This window comes from Cyanistes caeruleus, chromosome 14, assembly GCF_971803275.1.
Source record: "Cyanistes caeruleus chromosome 14, bCyaCae1.hap1.1, whole genome shotgun sequence".
Lineage (NCBI taxonomy): Eukaryota > Metazoa > Chordata > Aves > Passeriformes > Paridae > Cyanistes > Cyanistes caeruleus.
In genome coordinates, this window is record NC_141714.1 from 20,330,016 (window position 1) to 20,352,269 (window position 22,254).

Sequence of the window (22,254 nt, forward strand, 5' to 3'; positions counted from 1 at the left end):
TATTCAGACTCTTCACTAGCAATGTGAAATGACAATTCCTGCCAAACCTTGAAACCAGAAAACTCCAGCAAACCTCAGCCTGCCTGACAGAAGAAATACACCTGAAGGTTGTAACTCCCCATGGTTCCTGTAGTCCAGTTCCTGCAGGACAGTGGACCGTAAGCTTAGCACTCATCCTGCTCCCTAAAGCCGGCTTGGACTCCTGTAAATTAAAGAGGCACCAGAGAGAGATTCCTGGGGAGCAGGGCAGCATTACCTTCCCCTTGTCAGGAAAGGGAAGTCAGCCAGACAGATCACACACCTGGGCAGAAATTCCACCTCGAGTTTCTATTTTAACTCCAATGTGTATGGAAGTGACTGCGTGTGCACAGGACACTCTGCTCTGCTGTAACAACCCTACTCCAGATGGAATTTGTGCTGCTGCTTTGGTCTCCTTCTTTCAAGAGAATTTAGTAGGAAGAAGAGCAGAAGCCATCCTGTAACAAGATCTCCAGCAGCACCAGAGAGCCACTTTAAGCACTGAGCAGGGAATGGATACAGAGCCCAAGGGAAGGGATGTGCACATGGGACAGGCACATACACACATCAGACAGTGCTCACTGTGGAACGAACACACTGAGCCCCGCAGAAATCTCCTCCCTGAGTTTTTGCACATAAAAGCAGACATTGGTGAACACAAATATCTTCAGAGTCAGGGTTACCCTGGTGGTTCATTTAATGATCGTGCAGACCCAGAAGAGCATAAAGCCCATGAGAGCAGCATGGCATGTATGAATTTACAGGACAGATACACAACAAACTGTAGTAGTTCCCCCAAAAGCCATCTCCTAAAAACAGTCTCTTGGACCATTTATTGTTATCCCAAGAGAGAAACATTAAGTCACAGTTTCAGGGTGAAGCAGACACACAAGTATCCTATTTTTATTTTTTTTTTTATCATTTAATTCATGATGCAAATCACTGTTTAAACAAAAACCAGATGTCTTTGGTGTCACTGATTCAGCATTTCCCTACCACCTAATTCTCTGCTATATGTGGGCACTCAAAAAGAAGAAGGCTATTTGCAGCAACACAGTGGTGAAGAGGAGGCTGAATTTCCACTTTCACAACATATCTTGAAATGACAGCAAAGAATGAGTTGCTACTGAAACAGTAGATCAAGCCCATGAGTACTCAACAAATCCTGATTTCTTCTGAATCAGGAAAAAGCCTGTACTTAACTCTGTGGAAGTTAAACTACACCCTGTGTCTTCCTTCGCTATTTCAGGCTGCAGACAGGATCACCCAGATGACATTTAGCAATCGAACTATTTCTCTTAAATAGATGGAAGGTACACACACAAGCTCTTTTCAATCAAATCATGGAGCTGTTCCTAGGCCTGGAAAGGGAAGACTCCTCCAGAGTCCCACCAGCACCAGCAAAGCAGAGCAGCAAGTGCAGCAGGCACCTCCTTGGGAAGGTCACAAGAAGTCAGTGTACTTCCATCCACAGACAGATCAGCTGAGCCTACCATCACCCTACTACTGCCATCCTGCTTATTGCAGTGAATTAATATATCAATAATTAACAGCAAGTTAAGAAGATGATTTGCACTTCTGTAGGGCCCTTCCTCTGAGGAGCTCGTTAACAACACAAAGCCTTGCAGAGCCATTGTTCTCCCACTGCACAGACAGGGCACTCCATCTCATCCAGCTGGGGAGCGCCTCCTCCAAGGGCCCTGGAACAACCCACCAGCAGGAGAGGCCAGTGCTGAACACCCCTGCTGTCCCCACCAGGCTGCACTTCACTTTTGGGGAAAAAACACCCAGAGCACAGGCTGCCTCCCCAGCCACCTGAAGAGAAGTGACTGCCCTCAAAGCTCTCCTCCTGTGAAAGATGCAGGTTCCTTTTTGCTGTGTAACACTGAAAAGACAAGATTTTTGGGGTGGCAGGCAAAGTCAAGCGAATGGGAAGTGGTTATTTGTGAATAACCCTGTAGCCATGCATGGCTTGTGAACCATGGTTAATTCAGTACCCACACGTGCTCATTAGAGCTATTCATGCGCCTCCTGCAATCAGCTTGTTTACACACTTATCAATGACAACTTCCAGATTACTACTTTAATTAAGAAAACCCCTTCATTCATTGGGATTATATCACCAAAACTCCGTTTCCACGGGGGCAAAACTAGTATTTACAGGAAGACAAGGAGCTGAGCTAGTCACTACAGCTGCCAGTTGCTACATGGAGTTCATGCTTCAAGGATCAGGAGCACAGGGAACCAGCACCAGGTGCCTCCACCATAAGCAGCAGGAGACAGGAGCGTAATGACCCAGCTCTCAGTTATTGACCTGCAGTGAAGAAGCTTCACAGCAAATCCTGTGGGACTCATTCACCTCTGAAGGAATTCCCTGTCAGGAGCAGGCCCACAGCAGATTTATATCCAGCCCTGGTGCTCCTGGTGTTTCCCAGGTGCCCTACCCACAGCCTGTCCCAGAAATGCTGAACCTCAGAGCCTCGGCAGGACCTCAGTGGCTGAGAGTCCCCCAGATCTCACATATTCCCCACACCTGAGGGGACATGTCCTCACCCCCCCATCAGGTGTGTCCCAGCTGGGCCACCCTCCCAGCCCAGCAGGGCACGGTCAAGTCCAGACCCCACAGCCACAGAAGCATCTTGCTCCCCCCAGCCCCTCCGTTCTGTGCTGGGGCAGCAGCTCCTCCAGATGTGTTCCAGATGCTCCCCAGAGGGCTGGGCTCAGGAAGGTGCCCTCCAGGAAAGCCAGCAGCCAGGGCTGCCAGGAGGCTGCCAGGAGGCACTGGTGGCCAGCAGCGGCTGCTCCTGCTGCCTCCAGCCCCACAGACACCTCAGCACCTGCTGACCTGCCACCACATCAAAGTTCAGTACCAGCTGACCTGGTTTTATCATAGGAAAGAAAGCAAGACACCACGTTCAAAACAAACCCACCTCCAAGTCAAAATTATCATCTGATTTTCTCCAGTCCAGCTAGAGCAAGACTTGGCTGCAAATGAGCAACTGATTAACAAGTGGTTAACTCCACCAGCATTTGCTAATGCCCTCAAGTTCTATCAGTGGCAAACCATGTGACATTATCTCCCAGGATGGGATTTTAACATTATTACCATTTTATAGAGCTAAAAAGGAGATGTTAATAAAATGCATAATTGAAATTTACCCCTCTTCTCTTACTACGAAGCTGTAAAATTTTTGACATGTCCGTCCTAAATATTTTCTGTATTCTACATTTGCAACTCTTTCCCCACAAAAATTTTAAATTGACACATAAATCAGTGCATTTGTTTACAGCTATTTCTGAAGGCAGTAAATTAATCTAAGTTATTGCATCTGACTACAAAGTATCCTACAGATTACTTCTATGCATTTGCCAAATACTTTCCAAAATGCTGCATGGAATAAGTACCAGATAAAGAATATACTCTGAAAAACACTTAAAAATATTATTAGTATATTTTTTTCCAGCTCACCAATTTTTCTGTGTACTTTTTTTCCATGCATATTTCCAATTTTCCAGTATTCATCTGAAAATCCATTTTTCTCCCCTGTTTAAAATTAAACCCTCAGCTATTGACACAGAGGAGATTCACTCCCACTCTCAGCAGACTGTGATAATAAGTTGTTGGAAGAAGGAGCCTTGTAGGAGCTGGTGTAAACTCGGGCTCCCGGCACTGGGAGCAGGAATACGAGCAGGAATACTCCAGCCAGCAGCAGCTCTTTGGTCTGGTTTTTCTCCACATTACCCATGGTATGTTCTACAAGCTTAAAAACAGAACAAACTAAATCACTTACTCCCTTCCCCCTAGCCCTTTTATTTCAAATTCTCGTCTTTGATGCTGACACAAATGTCAACAGAGTAAATTTCTTTTGCTCAACAGTAAAACATCCCCTGATTTAGCAAGCCTTTATTTGTCTCCACACACAATCCCTGCCCCAAAGACTTTACATCCCCACAGAGTGAGCCTGAGCCCTCAGAACATCTTCTGGAGCAAATGACTTTGTATTACTAAGAATCATATCTATCCTTTGTATAACCAAGGCCTGTCAAAGCCTCTTTGCAGGTACTGGCAGGTGGCCACAGAGTCATATTAAAGGTGTCTGCATCAGTGGGACAGTGCAAGATACCGAAGAAGCCCAGCAGAGATGCCAGGTCTGAAGCAAGGCCCAGAGCAGATGAAGCACTGCCTTTCAGAGTCAGATCTGACTTCTGGAAGCATTCTAGACCTTTAACTCCAGCCCACAACCCACACACGGATATTCTGATAAAGTTACTTACATTTTCAGTCTCTGTCCCGAAGTACCCATTCCTGGGATAAAGGCTTTGCCCTGTACCTGCAGTTACTCGTATACACCCCCACTTAAAGATCATCGGGTATGGGCAGGAAATCCATGAAACCTTTCTTCCCCTCTGCAAAGCAGGGCCTTTGCACTGAAGGTGCCCTGCTTGCTCGGCCGTGTGCTGCTGGCACCCAGCTCTCTAGATGCCAAGGTGCTGTTCCTGCAGGACGAGCCAGGAGCTTTCTGAGAAGACAACATACACTGGTGTTTCATGCCTACAGAGTCCTTGGTAGATGCAGAACTTCGGCAACTTCTGGAAATTTCTCAGTTTTTGTCTGGTGGGTGGGAGGGGAGGAGGGATGGTTGTCATTACCAGGTTAGAGCAGTCAAAAGACTATCAAAAGAGGTACCAGTCCGTCTCTGTGGAGTTCACTAATGCATAAAAATCATCCCAGGATCTGTTCCTGGACTGTAACTTGGAAAGGGTAAAGACTCTGATGGGCAGAGGCAAAACAAACATAACCCACAGTCCACACCAGAACAGCCTCTGCTGCTCCAACGCCAACGGGAGCACTGCCATCCCCCTGGATGGGGTTAGCTCTCAGCTCTAGATAACCAGCTCAAGGGGAAACCACCAAACATGTATTGCAACTGGAACTGTAAGGCAGAAATAGAAAGCTATGGGCCAAGTTCTGTCACCTTTATTCAACCTTCTTTCCTCCACCTCAAGCAAGCACAATCCTGCTTACTAAACCAGCCTGTTTGCTGCCCAGCAGATTCTTGGGCCTTGGCGCTGGATCCCCAGGATTTATGAGCCATGTTTAGACATAAATAGAGATCAGTGTCCAGGCAGGATGACACAAGGGCAGCCCAGCACTGATGGCACCGGTTAAGAAGGTGCACTCGGAGATGAAGAGCAGGACACTGCAGCAGTGCTGGCACAGCACTGCCATCAATGCCAAGGGCAGCGAGAAGAGAAAAGCCCAGCGAGCACCCGCAGCATGGGAAGGGTTAGCGGGCACTTGCAGTGCCCCAGATGTGAGAGCCGAGCATCGCTGCGGTCCCAGGCTAGGGCTGGGTAACAATGCAGGGCACAGACAGAGCAAGGGCTGGTCATTAAAGCTTGAATAGGCAGAAAGGAAAAGGAATCTCCTAATCATTTCCTTTAGCCATCTCAGCTCCTCTCCCATCCTTTCCCTCCTCCTGGCCTTTTGAAGATGCTTGCTAATAAGTGTTAACGAGTTGCCTGACAAAGGAGGAGGGGGAGGGGGAAGACGCTACCAAGGAAGAAAAGGGACCAGCCAGAGGTCTGTGCATGCCATGGCAGATTCTGGGTGCAAAGGATCCCTGCGAGAGGACCCCCACTCCTGGCAGGCTTATTCCAAGCTCTGACCTCTCTGACTGAGCTTTTATTTTTTTATTATTATTATGTTTTCAATTTTTTTCTGCACGCCGCACATCTCCTTCCCTTTCTTCCAGTCCATCTGAGACACGCCTGCAGCTTGCACTCGCCATCTCACCACTGTGTCAGTACTGCCACCTTCTTCAATTGCACCACTTGTTTTCTTTCTCCCTCCATTTCACCCCTCTCCGCTGTGAGCCACAACACAGCTGCACACACTGAAACACCCGGGGCTGCCTGGTGATCCCCTCCTTCCTGCCACAAGGGCATAACTCTCCCAGAGCCCTAGCAAAAGTCTCACAACACTGCATTTTCCAACCACCTCTACAGCAGCTGCTCCTTCCACCTTGGAGGGTTCTCCATCTCCATCAGGTTTAACCCTTACAGCCCTAAATGCACATATTCCCGTTCTTCACAACACTCACCCTTTGTATGGAGGGGCTCTACCCTCACCCCAGAACTTCCCTGTGGGCACAGGATGCCCCCCACCCTCCAGGAACCACTCATTCCTGGTGTAATCCACACCACTTTTGCACTGGGCCAGCGACTACAGAAGAGGGTAAGGGAATGGAGAATCAGAACAAGCATCTTTTCCCGTGGTAGAGTTTATCTCAGCTAGCTTCTGGCATGGCTCCATTCCCATGGTCCATCACCCAAGGCAGCCTTGCAGCACCAAAAGGAGATACCACAGAGCTTGAGGACCACCAACCATTCTGCTCTCACCTTGGACAAGGGACACCTCCATTGCAAAAGCAGCACCCCTCTTAGCAGGACCCTGAAGAAGAGTGCAAAAAAGAGTCCCTCTCTCACCTAAATCTGGAACAACAGACTGGGAGACAGCTCCTTGCAACCAAAAAGCGCAGCTGCCTGTCCAGCAGACCCTTCTGCCGAGACAGTTTTTTATACAGACCCCACCCCAAAGCCATCGGCTCCTTCTCCCAGCTTTCCCATCCCAACCCTCCTACAAATCACTACCTGCTGCACAGAGCCAGGCTCTGGCCGCTGCGAGGGGCTGATTAACTCCTTCCCTGCCAGCCTCTGCAGCCTTGTCTGTCCTGGGGCAGCTTCCCGTCTGTGGTTTTTCTTCCCAGTGCCTCTAGGATTGAAAAAGTCTCTCTGCCACAAACACATATGGGGCCTGCTCTACAGAAGGAGGTCGTCTGGCTGTTCACCTCATTTGGAAAATCATTGACCTCATTTATATTCCTAAATTCAAATCCAAGGTTCCCAACTACGAAGTAGATCAACTTGAAATCTCAGCCCTGAGAAATCTCCCTCAAGGGCAGCTGTCCTTCCTGGCTATTGACCTCTCCCCATTTCTTGTGCCAGAAAAGAGAAGGCGAAGCCAGGCTCCCCCCTGCTACAGCAGCATCGAGAGGTATTTGTGCCAGCTGAATCCAGCTTCAGTGGTGTTACAGACTAAATGAATTTAATCCATAACTCTGTTTCCCACAAAGTATTACTGAGACCCTCAACATATGGATACATCTTAAGGAAGTGATTTTCCAAGAACAATAGGGAATTTGAAGAGACTGACAATGCCTCTTGAGTGGTTTGGCTAGCACAAGAGGGTTATCAAGTTGTCCCAAGAACAAAAAAAAAAAAAAAAAAACAAAACAAAAAAAAAAAAAACCCAGAAAAAACACTGAACTAGATACACAATTTCTGAATTGCCAGAAAATAACTGATTTAGTATCTAATCAGATCATTGTGGTTTTACTCATTCATCCTCAATTCATCAAGAAAAGCAGTTCATTAATCTAAAGAACCAGGCATAAAATTTATATATCGACTACTCTGTTTTATTGCCAAGCCTACTGTATTATACTTCAGTTTTATGTGCATTATAATAAAAAGCATGTGTGAATTCTCATCTTCTAAAATAGTTGTGCATCCGTGTGGTTTGAGTTAATGCTTTTGAAAACAGTCTCCACATGATGCTATCTGCAAATAGAATCTGACTATGATAAAACTTTAACTCTTAAGATGTGGTCTAATATTGTGATAAAAAGAAATCCATTTTCAGAAAATGGACTTTACCCACGTGCACAAAAAATATTTTAAAAATATAAAACTTCTAAGGAGGTAAAGATCAATGCACTGCAGTACAAGCTTCACCTCCACTAAGGAGAAAACATACTTCAGCTACTACAACATGTGGGAAAAAATGGCAGTCCCAGCCAGGTTGAAAGGCTACAGTGAGTACATCAATAATTAATCCTCTTATCTTACCCAAGAAGGAAAAAAAAAATATTTTTCAGCCCAGGTTAATATTAAGATAGTTGCTTGTGAGTACTTATATAAACAGAAACTGGGAGCATGCTGTTGGCAAATGGCAGACTTAATCTCTGTGTTCTTCATATATAATGAAGGCAGCAGTTGCAGGAGGATTATGAAACAAACATTTGTTCCCGTTTTACTGAGTCTATTTATCAGCAGTAAATATCAGCAGCGGAGGTAAGAGTAATATCCACTTTGTATTTTTCAGGACACCATCAGAGAACAAGACCTCCTGCAAATAATGAAAAGAAGATGAGGGTAAATGAAGCTCTAAGTATTTGTGCAACATAACATTCACATTACTTACGTGCTGAGAAAGAGTGCTTATGTCAAATGCTGGGTGGAATTTAACCATTTGTAGTTCTGTATTTTTACACCAGCCCTGTGCACTTGGAAGATGTGTTAATGCAAGAAGGGACACATTTATAATACTCAACCCCTGTCATATAGCAGTGATACACCATCTTCATTTGCTTCATGCTAACAGGTGCTACGGTCTCCAGTCGTCACCAAAGGTCAAGCACAGCTTTCTTAGAAATCCTGAATTCTATGCCACTAACAGACTTTAATGTAAATGGGTTTTTTTCTGCTTAGGTAGAATTCTGTTTAACAATCATGTCACAATATGGGATATTGTTAGAACAAATTACCCAGTCTATTAATTACACAGCTATCTTTCCATCAACCAATAAAAATGCCCCCAATTACATACATATCGTAAGTAACCTGTTGTTGCAGCACAGTCAAAATGAATGGTGATGTAAAAAACAGCAGTGTATCACCCTGGCCCTCCTGAAATTAAACCAGGATGCTTTTGGCCCTTTAGTCTAAAGAAAACAGTGTTCTTGGGTGACTGATTTTTATGGACAATTACTAAGTACTTGTCATACTCTGAAGTTGCTCACGCTGCCCTGCAGGGACAAGAGGCCCTCTTGCATTCATACCTGTGTCTGAGCAGTGGCACTGACTGCTGCCCTCCTGCCCAGGGTGCAGAACCAGGATGGAACCATCACCCTGATCACCTGCAGCACCTGAACACTGCCATGTGGCCACGGACGTCCTTGAGCCAGACCTCTGCTCTTCACTGTTCTTTGTATGTAAAACAGAAAATCCTGTCATTAAGAACCAGAAGCTGGAGCTTCTCATTCCCAGGAGAGACACCTGGGCTTTTGGGTCTGCACTGGATCACACCCTGAGGCTGCAGCAGTATTTAGAAGTATTACATGAATGAACCTCTTAGCAAACCATCCACTGCACACTCACTGCAGTTCCCAGTGACATCAGTATGCTTCAAGTGACTCAAAATGACACTCAGATATATAAAACTTCTTCAGAACATTTCCTTTTCACAAAAGAAATAGCTAATACCATGCAATCTTTTGGGGGGAACTCTTAGACTTCATTATTCCACCCAAACAGCTGCTAAAAGGAACGAAATGTTTCATATGGAAAGAGGCACAGAAAGTGGATTACAACGACTGGAAGAATGGGGACCTCATGAAAAATGAGTGTATGGTTCCCCCTGTGACAAGATATGAGAACTCCAGCAATCCTGGAAACCCTTCTGTCATGTCTGCTTACTTCTGCTGCGTATTGTGCCTGCCAGAACATGTTCCTGTTTGGCACAAGTGGGAAATCTTTATTCTCAGATGAGTCTAAGGCAGTATCTGGTGACACAGGCAAGCAAGCCCAGCACTGCACCTTCCACAGGCGTACAAAGCAGCAGATGAACATACCTGCAGGAAGAGGCACAGACAGACTGGCTTTCTCCTGCCTTCAGACAAGCACCTGAGACCCACCACCACCTACACCAGCTCTCCCTGACAAAGGCTGTTCTGGGCTTAAGCAGCTCTGAAGAGGCAGCAGGAAATGGGGCTGCCTGCATATGCCCTGAGGGATATGGCCAGTGTCTGACAAAGCCTGCAGCCCGTATCACATCTTTATTCATGGCCTGGAGCTTCCAAAGTGGCAGTGGAGAAGCAGCACCTTGGCGGATGTTTTCCACCTGGGCTCCCACTACAAAGGCACACGAAGCAAACAAGCCACAGCAGATGATGGCTCTGATGTTTTTCCGCATTCCAGCCTCTCTGGTTGGATCCCGCTCTTTGGTTTGTTGTTCACAATTAAGATACAAATGATTCGCGGGTGGGTACTTCAACCAATCCTCTGCTCACAGAGCATTATTATGCGGTGAGGTTGGAGACCTGCATCGTACCTGAGCAGTACAAATCAGCTCCACCATTACCTGGTTTTGTCTTGGTTAATAAGTCTATTCAGCAAAGCAGGGGCCATCAGGAAGATTTAAGCATATACATAAAACTAAGCATACATCTAAGAGCTTTACTGAATACATGTCCCTTGCAGCCTGGTGATAATCATGTCTCTTCACAGAAACAAAATGTTAATGAGTATTCGTCAGAATCCTTTTTGCTTCACATTAAAAATACTCCGTGTGCAAGTGTTCCCAGGAGAACAAGAAAGAGAGGATGGAGATTTCACAGCTCTCTGAAGGCTTTTATACAGCATTCATCCTATTTTGTCCAACAGCAGCTTCTGCTGCAACCAAAGTATACATCACCATCGCTACTTTCCCCTAAAAAGGCAGATAGGGATTCACACTAAAAATGACTGCGATGAAGACAAATTTGGCTGACTATCATCATGTAAAAGAAAGACAAAATAGACTGAGTGGGGGTTGTAAAAGAGAAACAGTGGGTGACCAAGAGCACAGGCAGAGAATAAGAGCAGAAAGCCAAATGCATTTAAGAAAGCCGAATGACAGTCTCAGAGAGAGATCACTTTTTTCAGATGGCTGGAAGAGGCTTGGAGTGGGAACACAAAATGACTCTTGACGTTTCACTGACTGCAGTGTCCAGGAGCTGGTACATCTTCTGGGTGAAGACATATAATTGCATCAAAGTCATTTCTGTTTTCCATCCTAAAAAGAAACAATTTTAGTCAAGTTTTGACTAACCACCTGATTTGAAAGCAGTGAGGCTCCAGAGCAGGCAGCCAGAGCAGCTGTTTTCGCTCAGGGAGCAGAAATTACATTATGACTGCAGTTAAAGACACTGAGGCTGAAGAAAGTATGTGTCTGGACTTCAGGTTCATGCTCACACTTCAGTAGGCTTCAACACAAATCTATGGACATATGGTGTCCTTGACTCCAGCGAGTCAAGTTTTACTTCACTGACAGTCAATAGTGTGACACCATCCTCTGGCACCCAGCCACATCCTGGCACTTCTCAGCTCTTCTCAGACATTTGGGTCCCATAAACAAAAAGCAACTTTTGTTAGCACTGGTTGTGGAGGGTCCCTGGGCAATGCCACCACCCTTCCCATGGTGAGCACCCTCCATTTTCCAGCCCCCCCAGCCAACAAGGCCTTGAGTTTTAGGCTTTGGGCTGAAATAATGTTTATAACTTCCCATTAATTCCTCTATGACAGTCACTTGGAGAAATGCACCACCAGAGCAAGCACCTTCCCAAACATTCCAAGGGCTTTGCATCATCTCCTGACAAGCATTAAGAATAGGGGAGTATGGAAGTGAAATGGTGCCCCCAGAAAGTGTGTCCACCTTGCTGTGATCGTGCTGTGCGGGCAGCACCTCTCCACATTGCCCTTCATGCAGTCCCAGCGGCGAAGCAGAAAACAGATTCCCATTATTAGCAGCTCTCCAAAGTGTAAGAGACAAATTGCAGCCCAATAGTAATTATTCATGAGAAGACTATTCTGTACTATCAGATTTTTGTGTTTGTGACTAACAGGTTTTGAATAATCTCTCAGCCAAAGGCACAGACACAGGTACTAATGCAGCATCAAAAAGCACTTGCTCAGGCCAGACCCAGCTCAGACCCGAAAGGCTGCCCCAAGCCCTGCTGCCCAGGTCTGCTTTCCAAGGAGCCCAGCAGCTGGAGCACAGCAGCACTGGAGGGATCCAGCAGAGCTAGCTGCCTGCGTTCCGTCACTCCCAGAAGCCAGGGCTCGGACTTCCCAAGCCTGTCTCCTAACTGCAGGAGCACAGTGCCCTCCTGAGCCCTCCCCACCCCTCTCTCAATGCCCTAAACTGACTGACGGAATCAGATTTGTGGAGTGAACTCGCTTGCTTTTGATCTCTATTCAAGGTGCCATCAAGGGATCTTAATAGGTAGTATCTTAGCAAACGCTTTAAGGCCTGAAAGCGTCATTAAAGAAACTCCTGATTCTCACACTTGTCTGAAAGAATAGAGGAGCAAGCTGGCTTCAAATGCCAGTTGACAGATGGGAAGACATATGGACTATAGGATTGCTGATCTAAAGAGTCAGAGCCATGGTCAGGCTGAGGAAACATACATCTTTATTTTGATGTTGACCTCAAAGGGAAGAGGTCTGAGCCAACAGAAAGGGGAAAGGGCAGAAAATATCACAAGTCTGAGGCCAGGATTGCTTTGAACTTGAAGACAAATAACACTAAACAGTACCAAGTTGACAAAAAGGCTTCTTGACACTCCGTGTCTACAAATTTAGCAGTCTGACCCAAATAGCTGCTTGATGCATTTTCAGTAACGAGCCGAGTAAGGATCAGTAATGCTGATGCAATCTCTTGTGGCACCCAAGAAGTTTGTCATTTCTTCCAGCTCCAGATACTCAGAGAGCTCTGGTATGGAGCAGGACAGAGGCACAAGGGGGCACCTTGGGTTAAAGCCCTCATTATCCTTCTGGCAGTCCTTGGAGCCATGGAGCAGTGGATCCCTGCAGAACACTTCTCATCAAGTCCTGTATTTGTTTCCCTACTGTCTCTCCATGGAAAACCTACAACCCCATCCCAAGTCATTAACATTGCACACAGCATTTTCTATAAAATTCCCTCTGGGACACTTAACTGTATTCCTTTCCAGCACTGAAAAAAAATGCTCAGGATAAAGTTTAGACACTTGGAGCCTTCTGCTGAATTTAAATGGCTGTGCAAGGAAGCCATGAAACAAATGAAGGGACAGATATCCTATTTTCTCCCCAGAAAAAAAAAAAAACAAAACAGGGCCTTTTAGTTCACTGTCTTTCTTCATGTTGTCTTTTTATCACAAGTGTGCACTGATGACACTACTTTAATGCAGTCTGTTCCAAGAGATTAAATTGAATGTCTGTGTAGAGTTTCAGGGCTCAGCAGCATAGCATGGCAGCTTCGTTTCACATCTCTGGGACACTGGGCAGGCATAAAAATAATTGCAGACTCAGAAACGATCAAGGAATGTATCCCGGCTGCAACAGATGCTGTATTAAAAGGAAAGACAAAAGCCAAAGTGCATAATGAATTTTAAAAGATTTCTTTATCAAACATGTCATTTGTTTGAAGGACTGAATTGCTGGCATCAGATGTGGCAGATGAGCTTGTTACCAAAGTGAAACACGAGGACTGCTATGCAATGGCAATTGATGAGTCAATTGAAATAACTGATGTTGCTCAAATGCTCATCTTCATTTAATATGTCAGTGGTCAGAAGTTAACCAAAGACTTTCTAGTTTTGTCACCACAGAACCAAACCAAAGGCTACAAGACATGGTGTGCTAGCACTGAACATCAGAGGCCCTAATATACTTAATGGGAGCTGACACTCCAACTACACTTGTCTGTGAAAAATAATTTCTGACATAGCCCTAACAACTGAACTCAGGCTTGTGAGCATCAGTGCCTTGTCCATCAAACATTCTCTCAGCTGCATTAAGAGCAAGATATTAAAATGGCATTAGATTACCAAGAAACACAGTTGTTTGTCTAAGCTGACACCAACTCTTTCGGTTGATTATTTCAGCACTCTCGTTATGGGGATGTTTTTGAAGGACACAGTTTGTTAAGTACTTGGGTGCTTTGCTGGTTGATAAAAATACAACTAATGCTTGTAAAACAGAGAAAACTATTTTAAAATGCTTCCCTCATCCAAAACAAAAAAAAAAAAAAAAAACCAACAACAAAAAAACACAGAATAAAGCAAAAAGAAACACCCCAAAACAACCCGACCCCCCCCCAAAACAAACAAACAAACAAACAAGCTGCCAAAAACATTCAAACAACACAAAGCCCCAGACACAGTTCCTCTATCCTTCCTAGCCATTTCCTGGTTATCTGGTCTAATTTCTTGGTCTTGATACAAGAAGCCTAAGTAATCTTGGAAAATCTTTACAAGTTGAATTCTTCTACTTTAGAAATCCAGAAATGTAAAGCAGAAAGTGTGACTTCATACAAACCAGTTTTCAACACAAGCACCCATCTGGATTTTTCACTAGGGAGAAGAGCAAACTGACTGAGAGAGTGTGTAAAATCCCTCTCTGGGTCTGTGTTTTGAAGATTTTAGTGCAGACAGGCAAGTCTCCTCTGAGCTTGGTAAACAACCGCTGGCTAAACTTGCTGAGCACACGCAGGCAGATTTAACTAGCTGGGAAGAGCTTCAGCATGGGCTGCACTGCGACTGCTTTCTTCTGCCCCAGTATTCCCAGTTCCCCTGCTGGGAACTCCCATTCCAAACGGGAATTAGCAGGTTAGCAGCCCAGGAGGCTGGGGCTGGCACCCACGGGGCTGACCCGACAGCAGAAGTTGCTCTGTGTCTAAAGAGACAGAGAGCAGTCCCTGTACCTCTGCCCAGGACCAGCATGCAGTCTCAGCCCAGCTGCAGCACCATGCCTGGTAAACGCTCTGGGATTTGTTAAAAATGAGGCTTTGCTAATATGCTAAAGATGACAGACCTCAAGTTGTCATATATTAAAATGGTGCGTAAATTCCTTCCTCTGAGTAACCAATAATGGGACAAAAATCCTTGCCAGCTCCAGTCTGTCCCTCCTGCCAAGGATTGTTTGAGCTCAGCTCATCCCGAGTACCCCCATCGGGATCCAGATATAGATTAACAGAGTTTTGAAACGCACAAGGGCCACAATCATGCAAGGCTTGATCCAACCCCGACTGGAGTCTGTGGAAAGGTCTGCATTGACGCAAGTGGATGGAGCACGGCCCCACCGCTGCTGCTGCTGAGGAGCCAACCCCAGTCCCTCTGCCAGGGCAGCACCCACTCGCGGCCTGCGAGAATGGAGGCTACTGGGAGCCATGGGGAGGGCAACAACAGCTCCCTGGGGGCCCCTCAGCCCCCGAGCCTGGTGGGCACGAAACTGCCTGCAGGACAACAGCTCGTTCTTTCCCTCGCCAAGGGGCTCGCTCCCATCCCCACCCCGAGCCTCAGCATGGGAACGGCGCTGGTGCCCCCACACTGCACCTTCAGCACCCTCAGCTCCCTCAGGAGCCTCAGGAGCCTCAGGAGCCTCAGGAGCCTCAGCACCCTCAGCACCCTCAGCATCCCTCAGCTCCCTCAGCTCCCTCAGCTCCCTCAGCTCCCTCAGCTCCCTCAGCACCCTCAGCTCCCTCAGCACCCTCAGCACCCTCAGCACCCTCAGCACCCTCAGCACCCTCAGCACCCTCAGCATCCCTCAGCTCCCTCAGCTCCCTCAGCACCCTCAGCTCCCTCAGCACCCTCAGCACCCTCAGCACCCTCAGCACCCTCAGCACCCTCAGCATCCCTCAGCTCCCTCAGCTCCCTCAGCTCCCTCAGCACCCTCAGCACCCTCAGCTCCCTCAGCACCCTCAGCTCCCTCAGCTCCCTCAGCACCCTCAGCACCCTCAGCACCCTCAGCACCCTCAGCACCCTCAGCATCCCTCAGCTCCCTCAGCTCCCTCAGCACCCTCAGCACCCTCAGCACCCTCAGCACCCTCAGCTCCCTCAGCACCCTCAGCTCCCTCAGCTCCCTCAGCAGCCCCACAGAGCTGCAGGGCAGCAGCAGCAGTGTGGAGCACGGAGGGTCCCTCATTCTGAGTGTCACCTGCACCCTCAGCAGCCCCACAGAGCTGCAGGGCAGCAGCAGCAGTGTGGAGCATGGAGGGTCCCTCACCCCGAGTGCCACGCACTGCTTCCCACAGGGCAAATCCTGTGCACGTCTCCAGAGACTCACACACTTTTGTGGGGGCTCTGCCTGAACAGCCTGCAAATGCAAAAGGCTCAGCTGGATGTATTCACACACAGGGACAAGGAGCAGCTCCTCACTGCTGCACCAGCCTGGCTGCTTTTCACTCCACTGTTCCTCCTTCGCCAACCCGCATCTCTTTTGTTCCTCCTTTCCTCATTCCCACGTTTTTGTGCTGCCCTCCCACGCATCCCTTGTGCTACCCACCAGCCTGCCCTTCTATGCTCTTCTCCAAGTTTACTTCTCAGCCATCATTTCTTTGGGATTTGCTGCAGTCAGAGGAGCAGGAATTGAAATGGAGAAATACCAGCCTTGGGGCCCTCTCCCCTTCCCAGTCTCTGGTACTGGTATAGAGCTCACAGAAGACAGTACCAAGCCAAGGGGGGCAGCATTCATGCATGCAGTAGCCCCCAGCTTGGGGCCTTCTACTCTGTAACAGCAATAAAAAACTGCCCATTCAAGTCCTTTGTCTTAAAGATTTCCATCCTGGCTACAGCAAGTGCAGATTTATTGGTGGGAGCAACTGCAGGAGGAATAGTAAACAGCGTGCGCCTGCGTGTGGATGTGCCAGCGCACCAGGGCCGTGCCTCCACCAGAAACTCACCACAGCCAACATTAAGTATGGGACTAATATAAAATGGGCTCTCTGGTACGTGAAAGAAAACCAAAAAAATATCTCATTTGGCACCTGATTTGATGAAATCCACGGCACAGTCAGAGCTTGGGGGGGAGGCAGGGACGGAGAACCAAAGGCAAGAGACGGCTGCCTAAGCTGAGTCTGAGGAATCAGACACCTGCCTTAGCAAGAACAGTGACGCACAGCGTGGCCCCTGCCTGCTCACAGGCCTCCTCTCCACAGCTAAACTGCCCAGCCTGCACTGCCTGCCTCCACCCTTGGGACAGGTGCAGCCTCAGCCCCGCACACAGAGCCCTGCCGAGGGGCACACAAACCCAAACCTTCACAGGTTTGAAACGCAGCCTCCACCCCTTCCGCAGAGCCACACACAACTCCTCCACGCTTGTTGACACGTCAAAATAATACACTGCTAATGAGAAAATCAGCAGCCGCATCTTTTGTTGACTTCTGTAGGAATTTTGCCGGAGAAAGGATGGCAGGACATGACTCCAAGCTCACTGAGTGACATCTTATATTTTCTAAACCATCCTCAGATTTTTCATAACATCCAGCAGGCGAGTTGCTGACAGATCAGGACGGCTGCCTGTTTGTTGGGCAAGAATACTTTGCGATTCAGTAGAATACCAAATTTGGTAGAAGGTCTTCCACTTTGGTAGAAGATATTACAAACAACTGTGCATTTTAACACGTTTTCACATTACACATCATTCATTCTGGGGAGGGGGTGGTGATCGCTCTGTGCAGCCAGCCAGCAACGCTTCCAAGAATGAAAATGCTCATCGAAAGATAATGAAAAACAGATATTTAGTAACATTTTCATTTTGCATGTTTAAATATTTATAACTATGTTCATAAAACCACATGTTTGCTCTCCTAATGCTCCAGTGATTTTGTTTATGAAATGCAGTATTTCTCCAATGCCCCTTCCTTGCGTCAGCCTCTCCACGGAGCATGATTTAGTCCCGGTGCTGTGCTGACAACCAGCAATTTTGTAAAAGACTGGCCGAGATGAAGAACAGAAAACTAACAAAAAGAAGAAAACATATTTTCAGGGCATTAACGTTTCACTAATACATATGTGATTTTATACTTTGTAGGGGGCATTTATGCCACTTTAATTTTTTCAGTGCAATTTATTGTTAGTCTGGAAGGGAACTATTTCTCACTCTACAGCAAAATTACAAAATCTAGAATTTTAAGTGTGATAAAACCAAGGTGCTGATATAAACTATTTTTCTATATTTTTTTTTCCCTAGCTTGGATGAAAATTAAATAACAAAGAAATTGCTTTAATACTACAGTTCCTCAACTTTGTGTTACAAATTTCTGGAGTTTTGAGTTATAATTTTTTATAAAGTTGATCAAGTGGGTATAGTCAGAAATTGGGAATTAACTATGCTATTAGAAAAACCCCCTGTAGTCTTCTCCTCTGTGCTCTGACTGCAGACATCATGACATAGCTTACAAGGTCCATTCTGGTTTCATGTTAAAGATGCAGAGAAACCACGGCTGTGAGATGAGGCTGCCAGGGCTCAGCCCCACAGCAGGAACCCATTCAGGACCCAGTAAATTCTTCATCAAATCGTAACTCTTAAAATGCCCCAGGTAATCTCATAGTTTAAAACAGGAGGTAATATTTTATTTTAAAAAAAAAAATTCGTCTTTTTTTTTATTAAATATTTCCAAACAAGAGATTTTTTAGAGGGTTGGAAAACTCCTCTGAAACCAAGTCCTCAGCAACATAAAGTGAGCACCAACAGAAAGGGTTTTTTTTAACCTCAGCCCAGCATCCTCCCAAAGGTACAGGGAGTGTCTTCAAGGCATATTTTCAACTCCTTTGGTCCTTTGCCTGTCTTCTTCTGCATCAGCAAAGAACAAAAAAGAAACAGAAAAAAAAGTAGCAGATTGCAATGACACATTGGTATCTCATTTTAAAAACGAGTGCTGCAAAGCCATTCAAGTAAAACACTCCACTTGCTGTATTATTTTAAAATATTCCTGTGGGTCAAGATTAAAAATTAAATATATATTTTACTGCTGCCAATTTTTACAATGTTGGCAATAGCCTCCTTTTAAAAAAAAAATGTAAAAAAAAATGTAAGTCAAGCTCTAGAATCATGAAATTACACAAAAACTCAAGATCACTTTAAAACACTTAGAACTTTTTAAAGCAAGTTAAGTACCCCTTTGCCCTCAAAGTTGTCACTGGGGAAAAAATTAAAAAAAAAAAAAGCAGCAAAATAAAATCTGGACAGTGAGGCTCTGAAAAATAGGAGAAAAAGGAAAAGAAGATTGTCCTTTTTTTTTTCTTTTATAATCTTGTAAAATTGAGCAAGTCCATTTTTCAAGTGTGCTTAGAATATGATTTTAAAATATTTATGATTCGCAGTCTCAGAAAGCTCTTGTACCATGTTCTTCCTAGTAAAAATAAAAATACTGCAGGGAAATGAGTATTTTGGGGCACATCTGCCTTCCTCACCCAGAGTCTTTGCACCAGTGAGCAACCAGAGACCAGTCCTCGTAAACTCTGCACTCTGCATGACTCAGAGAAACTTCAGTCACATCACCTGCTGCATGACGCTTTTTCTCTTAATCAAAGATAGTATTTGAGTCCAAATTAAGATTTTTTCCTATATTTAAGACTGAGTTTCACCAATCTCAACACAAGCTTTACGTTTTTTCTTGAATTTACCAATAATCCCTGAAAAGCTCAAGTCCATGGATTTAATAAATGCAAACAAAAAAAAAAAAGTTTATTTTCAGTAAGAACACATTGAAGAAGTGAAAACCCCAAATCCAACAGCATTCTACTAAAACAGGTAAAAAAAAAGAGAAAAAAAGATCAAAATAAGGACAAAAGAGAACAAAAAGAACAACATCTTTCTCAGAATCAGAATTATGCTACGTGAACTACAGAAAGTGGCAAAAATACTTTAAAAAATAACAAACACCGGATTTTGCACTGAAATAATGTCTGACTGAAGCTGGGACGAATTTAAAGAAGACAGAGACTAATAACTAATTTTATGTCAGGGAAGGACTGTATGCTAATGCCCTGCCTCTCCAGCCGTTCCGGATGGAACTGTATTTTCTGAAGTGGTTCTTCTCTGTGGCACACAAATGCAGCAAGGCCAGCAGAAACCAAAACCCTGGCGTTTTGTAGCCTGCTGTGAGCCTGCCAGCTCCAGGCTGCACATCAAGCTGTGGATAAAGCACCAGAGCCCTTTCTGCTCCCAGCCCCACTGCGCACACAGGCAGCGGTGACATCCCACACCTGCCCGGGCACGGTCTGTCTCCACACAGGCTGCACACAAAAACACTCTTCCCCCTGACCAAACCCTCCCGAGGTTCCACATCTCTCCTCCCAGGGAGCAGAACAGGAGGAAGAACGGGCAGCCAGGTGGGCCCCGGTGCCAGCAAGGCTCGGGGACTCTGCCGTGCCCAGTGCCCCGAAACCCGCTCGGAGCCATTTTGTAGCTGAGGAACCCCCACGGGCCTAGACTGGATTATACCATGCTCTGAAAACAATACAAACAAGGAAACAGCCTGTTCTGCACATATCCTTTACGATCCTCTCAGCAGCGCCAGTGACTTTTCCCCTCCCTGAGTTTCCCTGTCCCAGGCCAGGGTACCTTGTCCAGCACTCAGGAATGAATGCCCAAGGTGCAGAGGCTGCCTCTCCCTCAAAAGAAACTCTATGTATCCCTCATTTCAAAGTCCAGCCGTGACAATTTCAAAGCTGCCACTATTGAACAAGTTGCCAAAACAAAATCCTGCAGCTAAACTCAGGTTTTTTTCCCCAGCTCTTTTTATTAAAGTTTCGTTTCACACAAATATTTGAAATGGGGAAACATTACCAAAGTATCAGCTGAAAGAAAACCTAAGCAGCACACAACCTTCTTTACTGAGAATAAAATTAGCATCTTAATATTAAAATATGTCCCTTTTGACAATTGCCTCCCCTGGATTCTGCAGGGGGTTTTTCCATGACTAGAACAGAACAGATGTCTGTAAAGCCATCCTAAACTATCTCCAACCAGGTCTGCAGGGCAGGTCCTTGCTTTGCCATTCTCACTCACCACTGTAAGCTCTTACAAAAGCATTTTTACTGCCTGCAGTTATGTTCAGGTGAGCAGGCACTAGCAAGACAGATTATATTTTTATCCCATACGAACAGCATAGAAAGGTTAACTAAATGTCTTAGTTCAGGGGATGTACATATTAATCACTACAATACAAACTATTTCCTTCTGCATGCTCCATTATAAAATTAGATTTCTCAAAGAATGCAGGCTTTCTCTAGAGTTTCACCTCTCCAAACCAGGAGTGCATCTCTGCAGAAATATTTTCCTTACAGGTAATCACAGTAGCAAGCATAAATAACAGGGATGCTTTAGCAAGCAGTCATCAAAGTTACCCTCAGTTAAAAAAGCTGGTGTTAGTAGCTTTTAATCTCAGAACATTATATAAAAAAAATAAAATGCACACACACAATACTACACCCTATCCAGTGCTTTGGAGCTTTACAGCAAACAGATTCACTATAGAAACTTAATTCCTGGTGCCGTAAGGCTGAGACACTTGAACACAACCTGATCAAAATGCCTTCAGGACTCTGCCTTCACACAGTATGCAACCACTACATGCAGGCACAATGCTTGAAAACAAAATTTTTTTTCAGAGGATTACACCAGACACAGAGCCAGTTATGCAAAAACAATGACACCAATGGAATCAAAATATTCATGGCTCATAAAGCATGGTAGAGATGGAATGGCTCCAGTTCATCGCCTGCCTCTGCTTAGATTCGTTCTAGCACAATGAATCAACATTACCCCTTTAAGAAAACCATCCCGAGTTGTGTTTATCTGGGGACAAATCCACCTAATCCCGCTCATACAAGCAAGCACAGCAACGTCAAGAGAGCTGCCAGTCTGGGAGAGGACAGCAGAATATGTCCCCTGTTTGTGAGCAGTCCTGGGATTCTTCTGGGGTGTGACACAAGTCCCATTTATCGTGACACGCTAGAAGCTGAGCTATCAGGGCACCTGCCCTGCCAGTACTGTCCTGCCCCAGTCAGCTCTATGATGTTTTTGTCCAAGCAGTGAGCAGAGGTCCTCACTGCCAGGCTCTGGCTTTAAAAATCATGATCTGTCTCTTTCCAACTCACAAAACCAGCCTAAGACATCTGGGAGAGAGGATCTTTCCCATTCCAGAACTCTCTGTATTTCCCTGCAACTGGCAAGGGTGAGGAATAAGGACTTTTTACCTCTTTTTACAAAAAAAACCCTTCTTATTTGTATGTGAAAGCCGAGGACTAGGCTGCAGGGTGAGACAGCCTCTGGCCTTCACTCCCAATCTGTCAGCAGCAGCTGGTGGGGCAGAGGTGTTGGCAGCAGCACCCACCAGCACAGCGTACCTCGCTCGGGGGGCACGGCCCTCCTGCCCCACCTCACGGTGCTGAACCCTGTGCTCTGCAAGCATTTCAGAGCAGGTCCCCAGCCTATACCCATCCTGAGCCCACTGCTTCATCCCATCCCACACACACAGAGCTGCACCTGCCCAAGCCATGCCCCGTTTTTGCAGGGCTGCAGAACGGCCATGGGGGACCCGGGGCCTCAGTGGGGTGCGGTTTGCTCCACTCTTCCCCAAACCGGCTG

The 22,254-nt window shown here is 46.0% G+C and overlaps 1 protein-coding gene across 4 annotated transcripts in view; it reads right to left on the minus strand.

Moving 5' to 3' along the window:
• LOC111928534 (uncharacterized) overlaps positions 1-22,254 on the minus strand; it is a 42,711-nt gene that overhangs the window by 18,888 nt on the left and 1,569 nt on the right. The window lies entirely within an intron of this gene.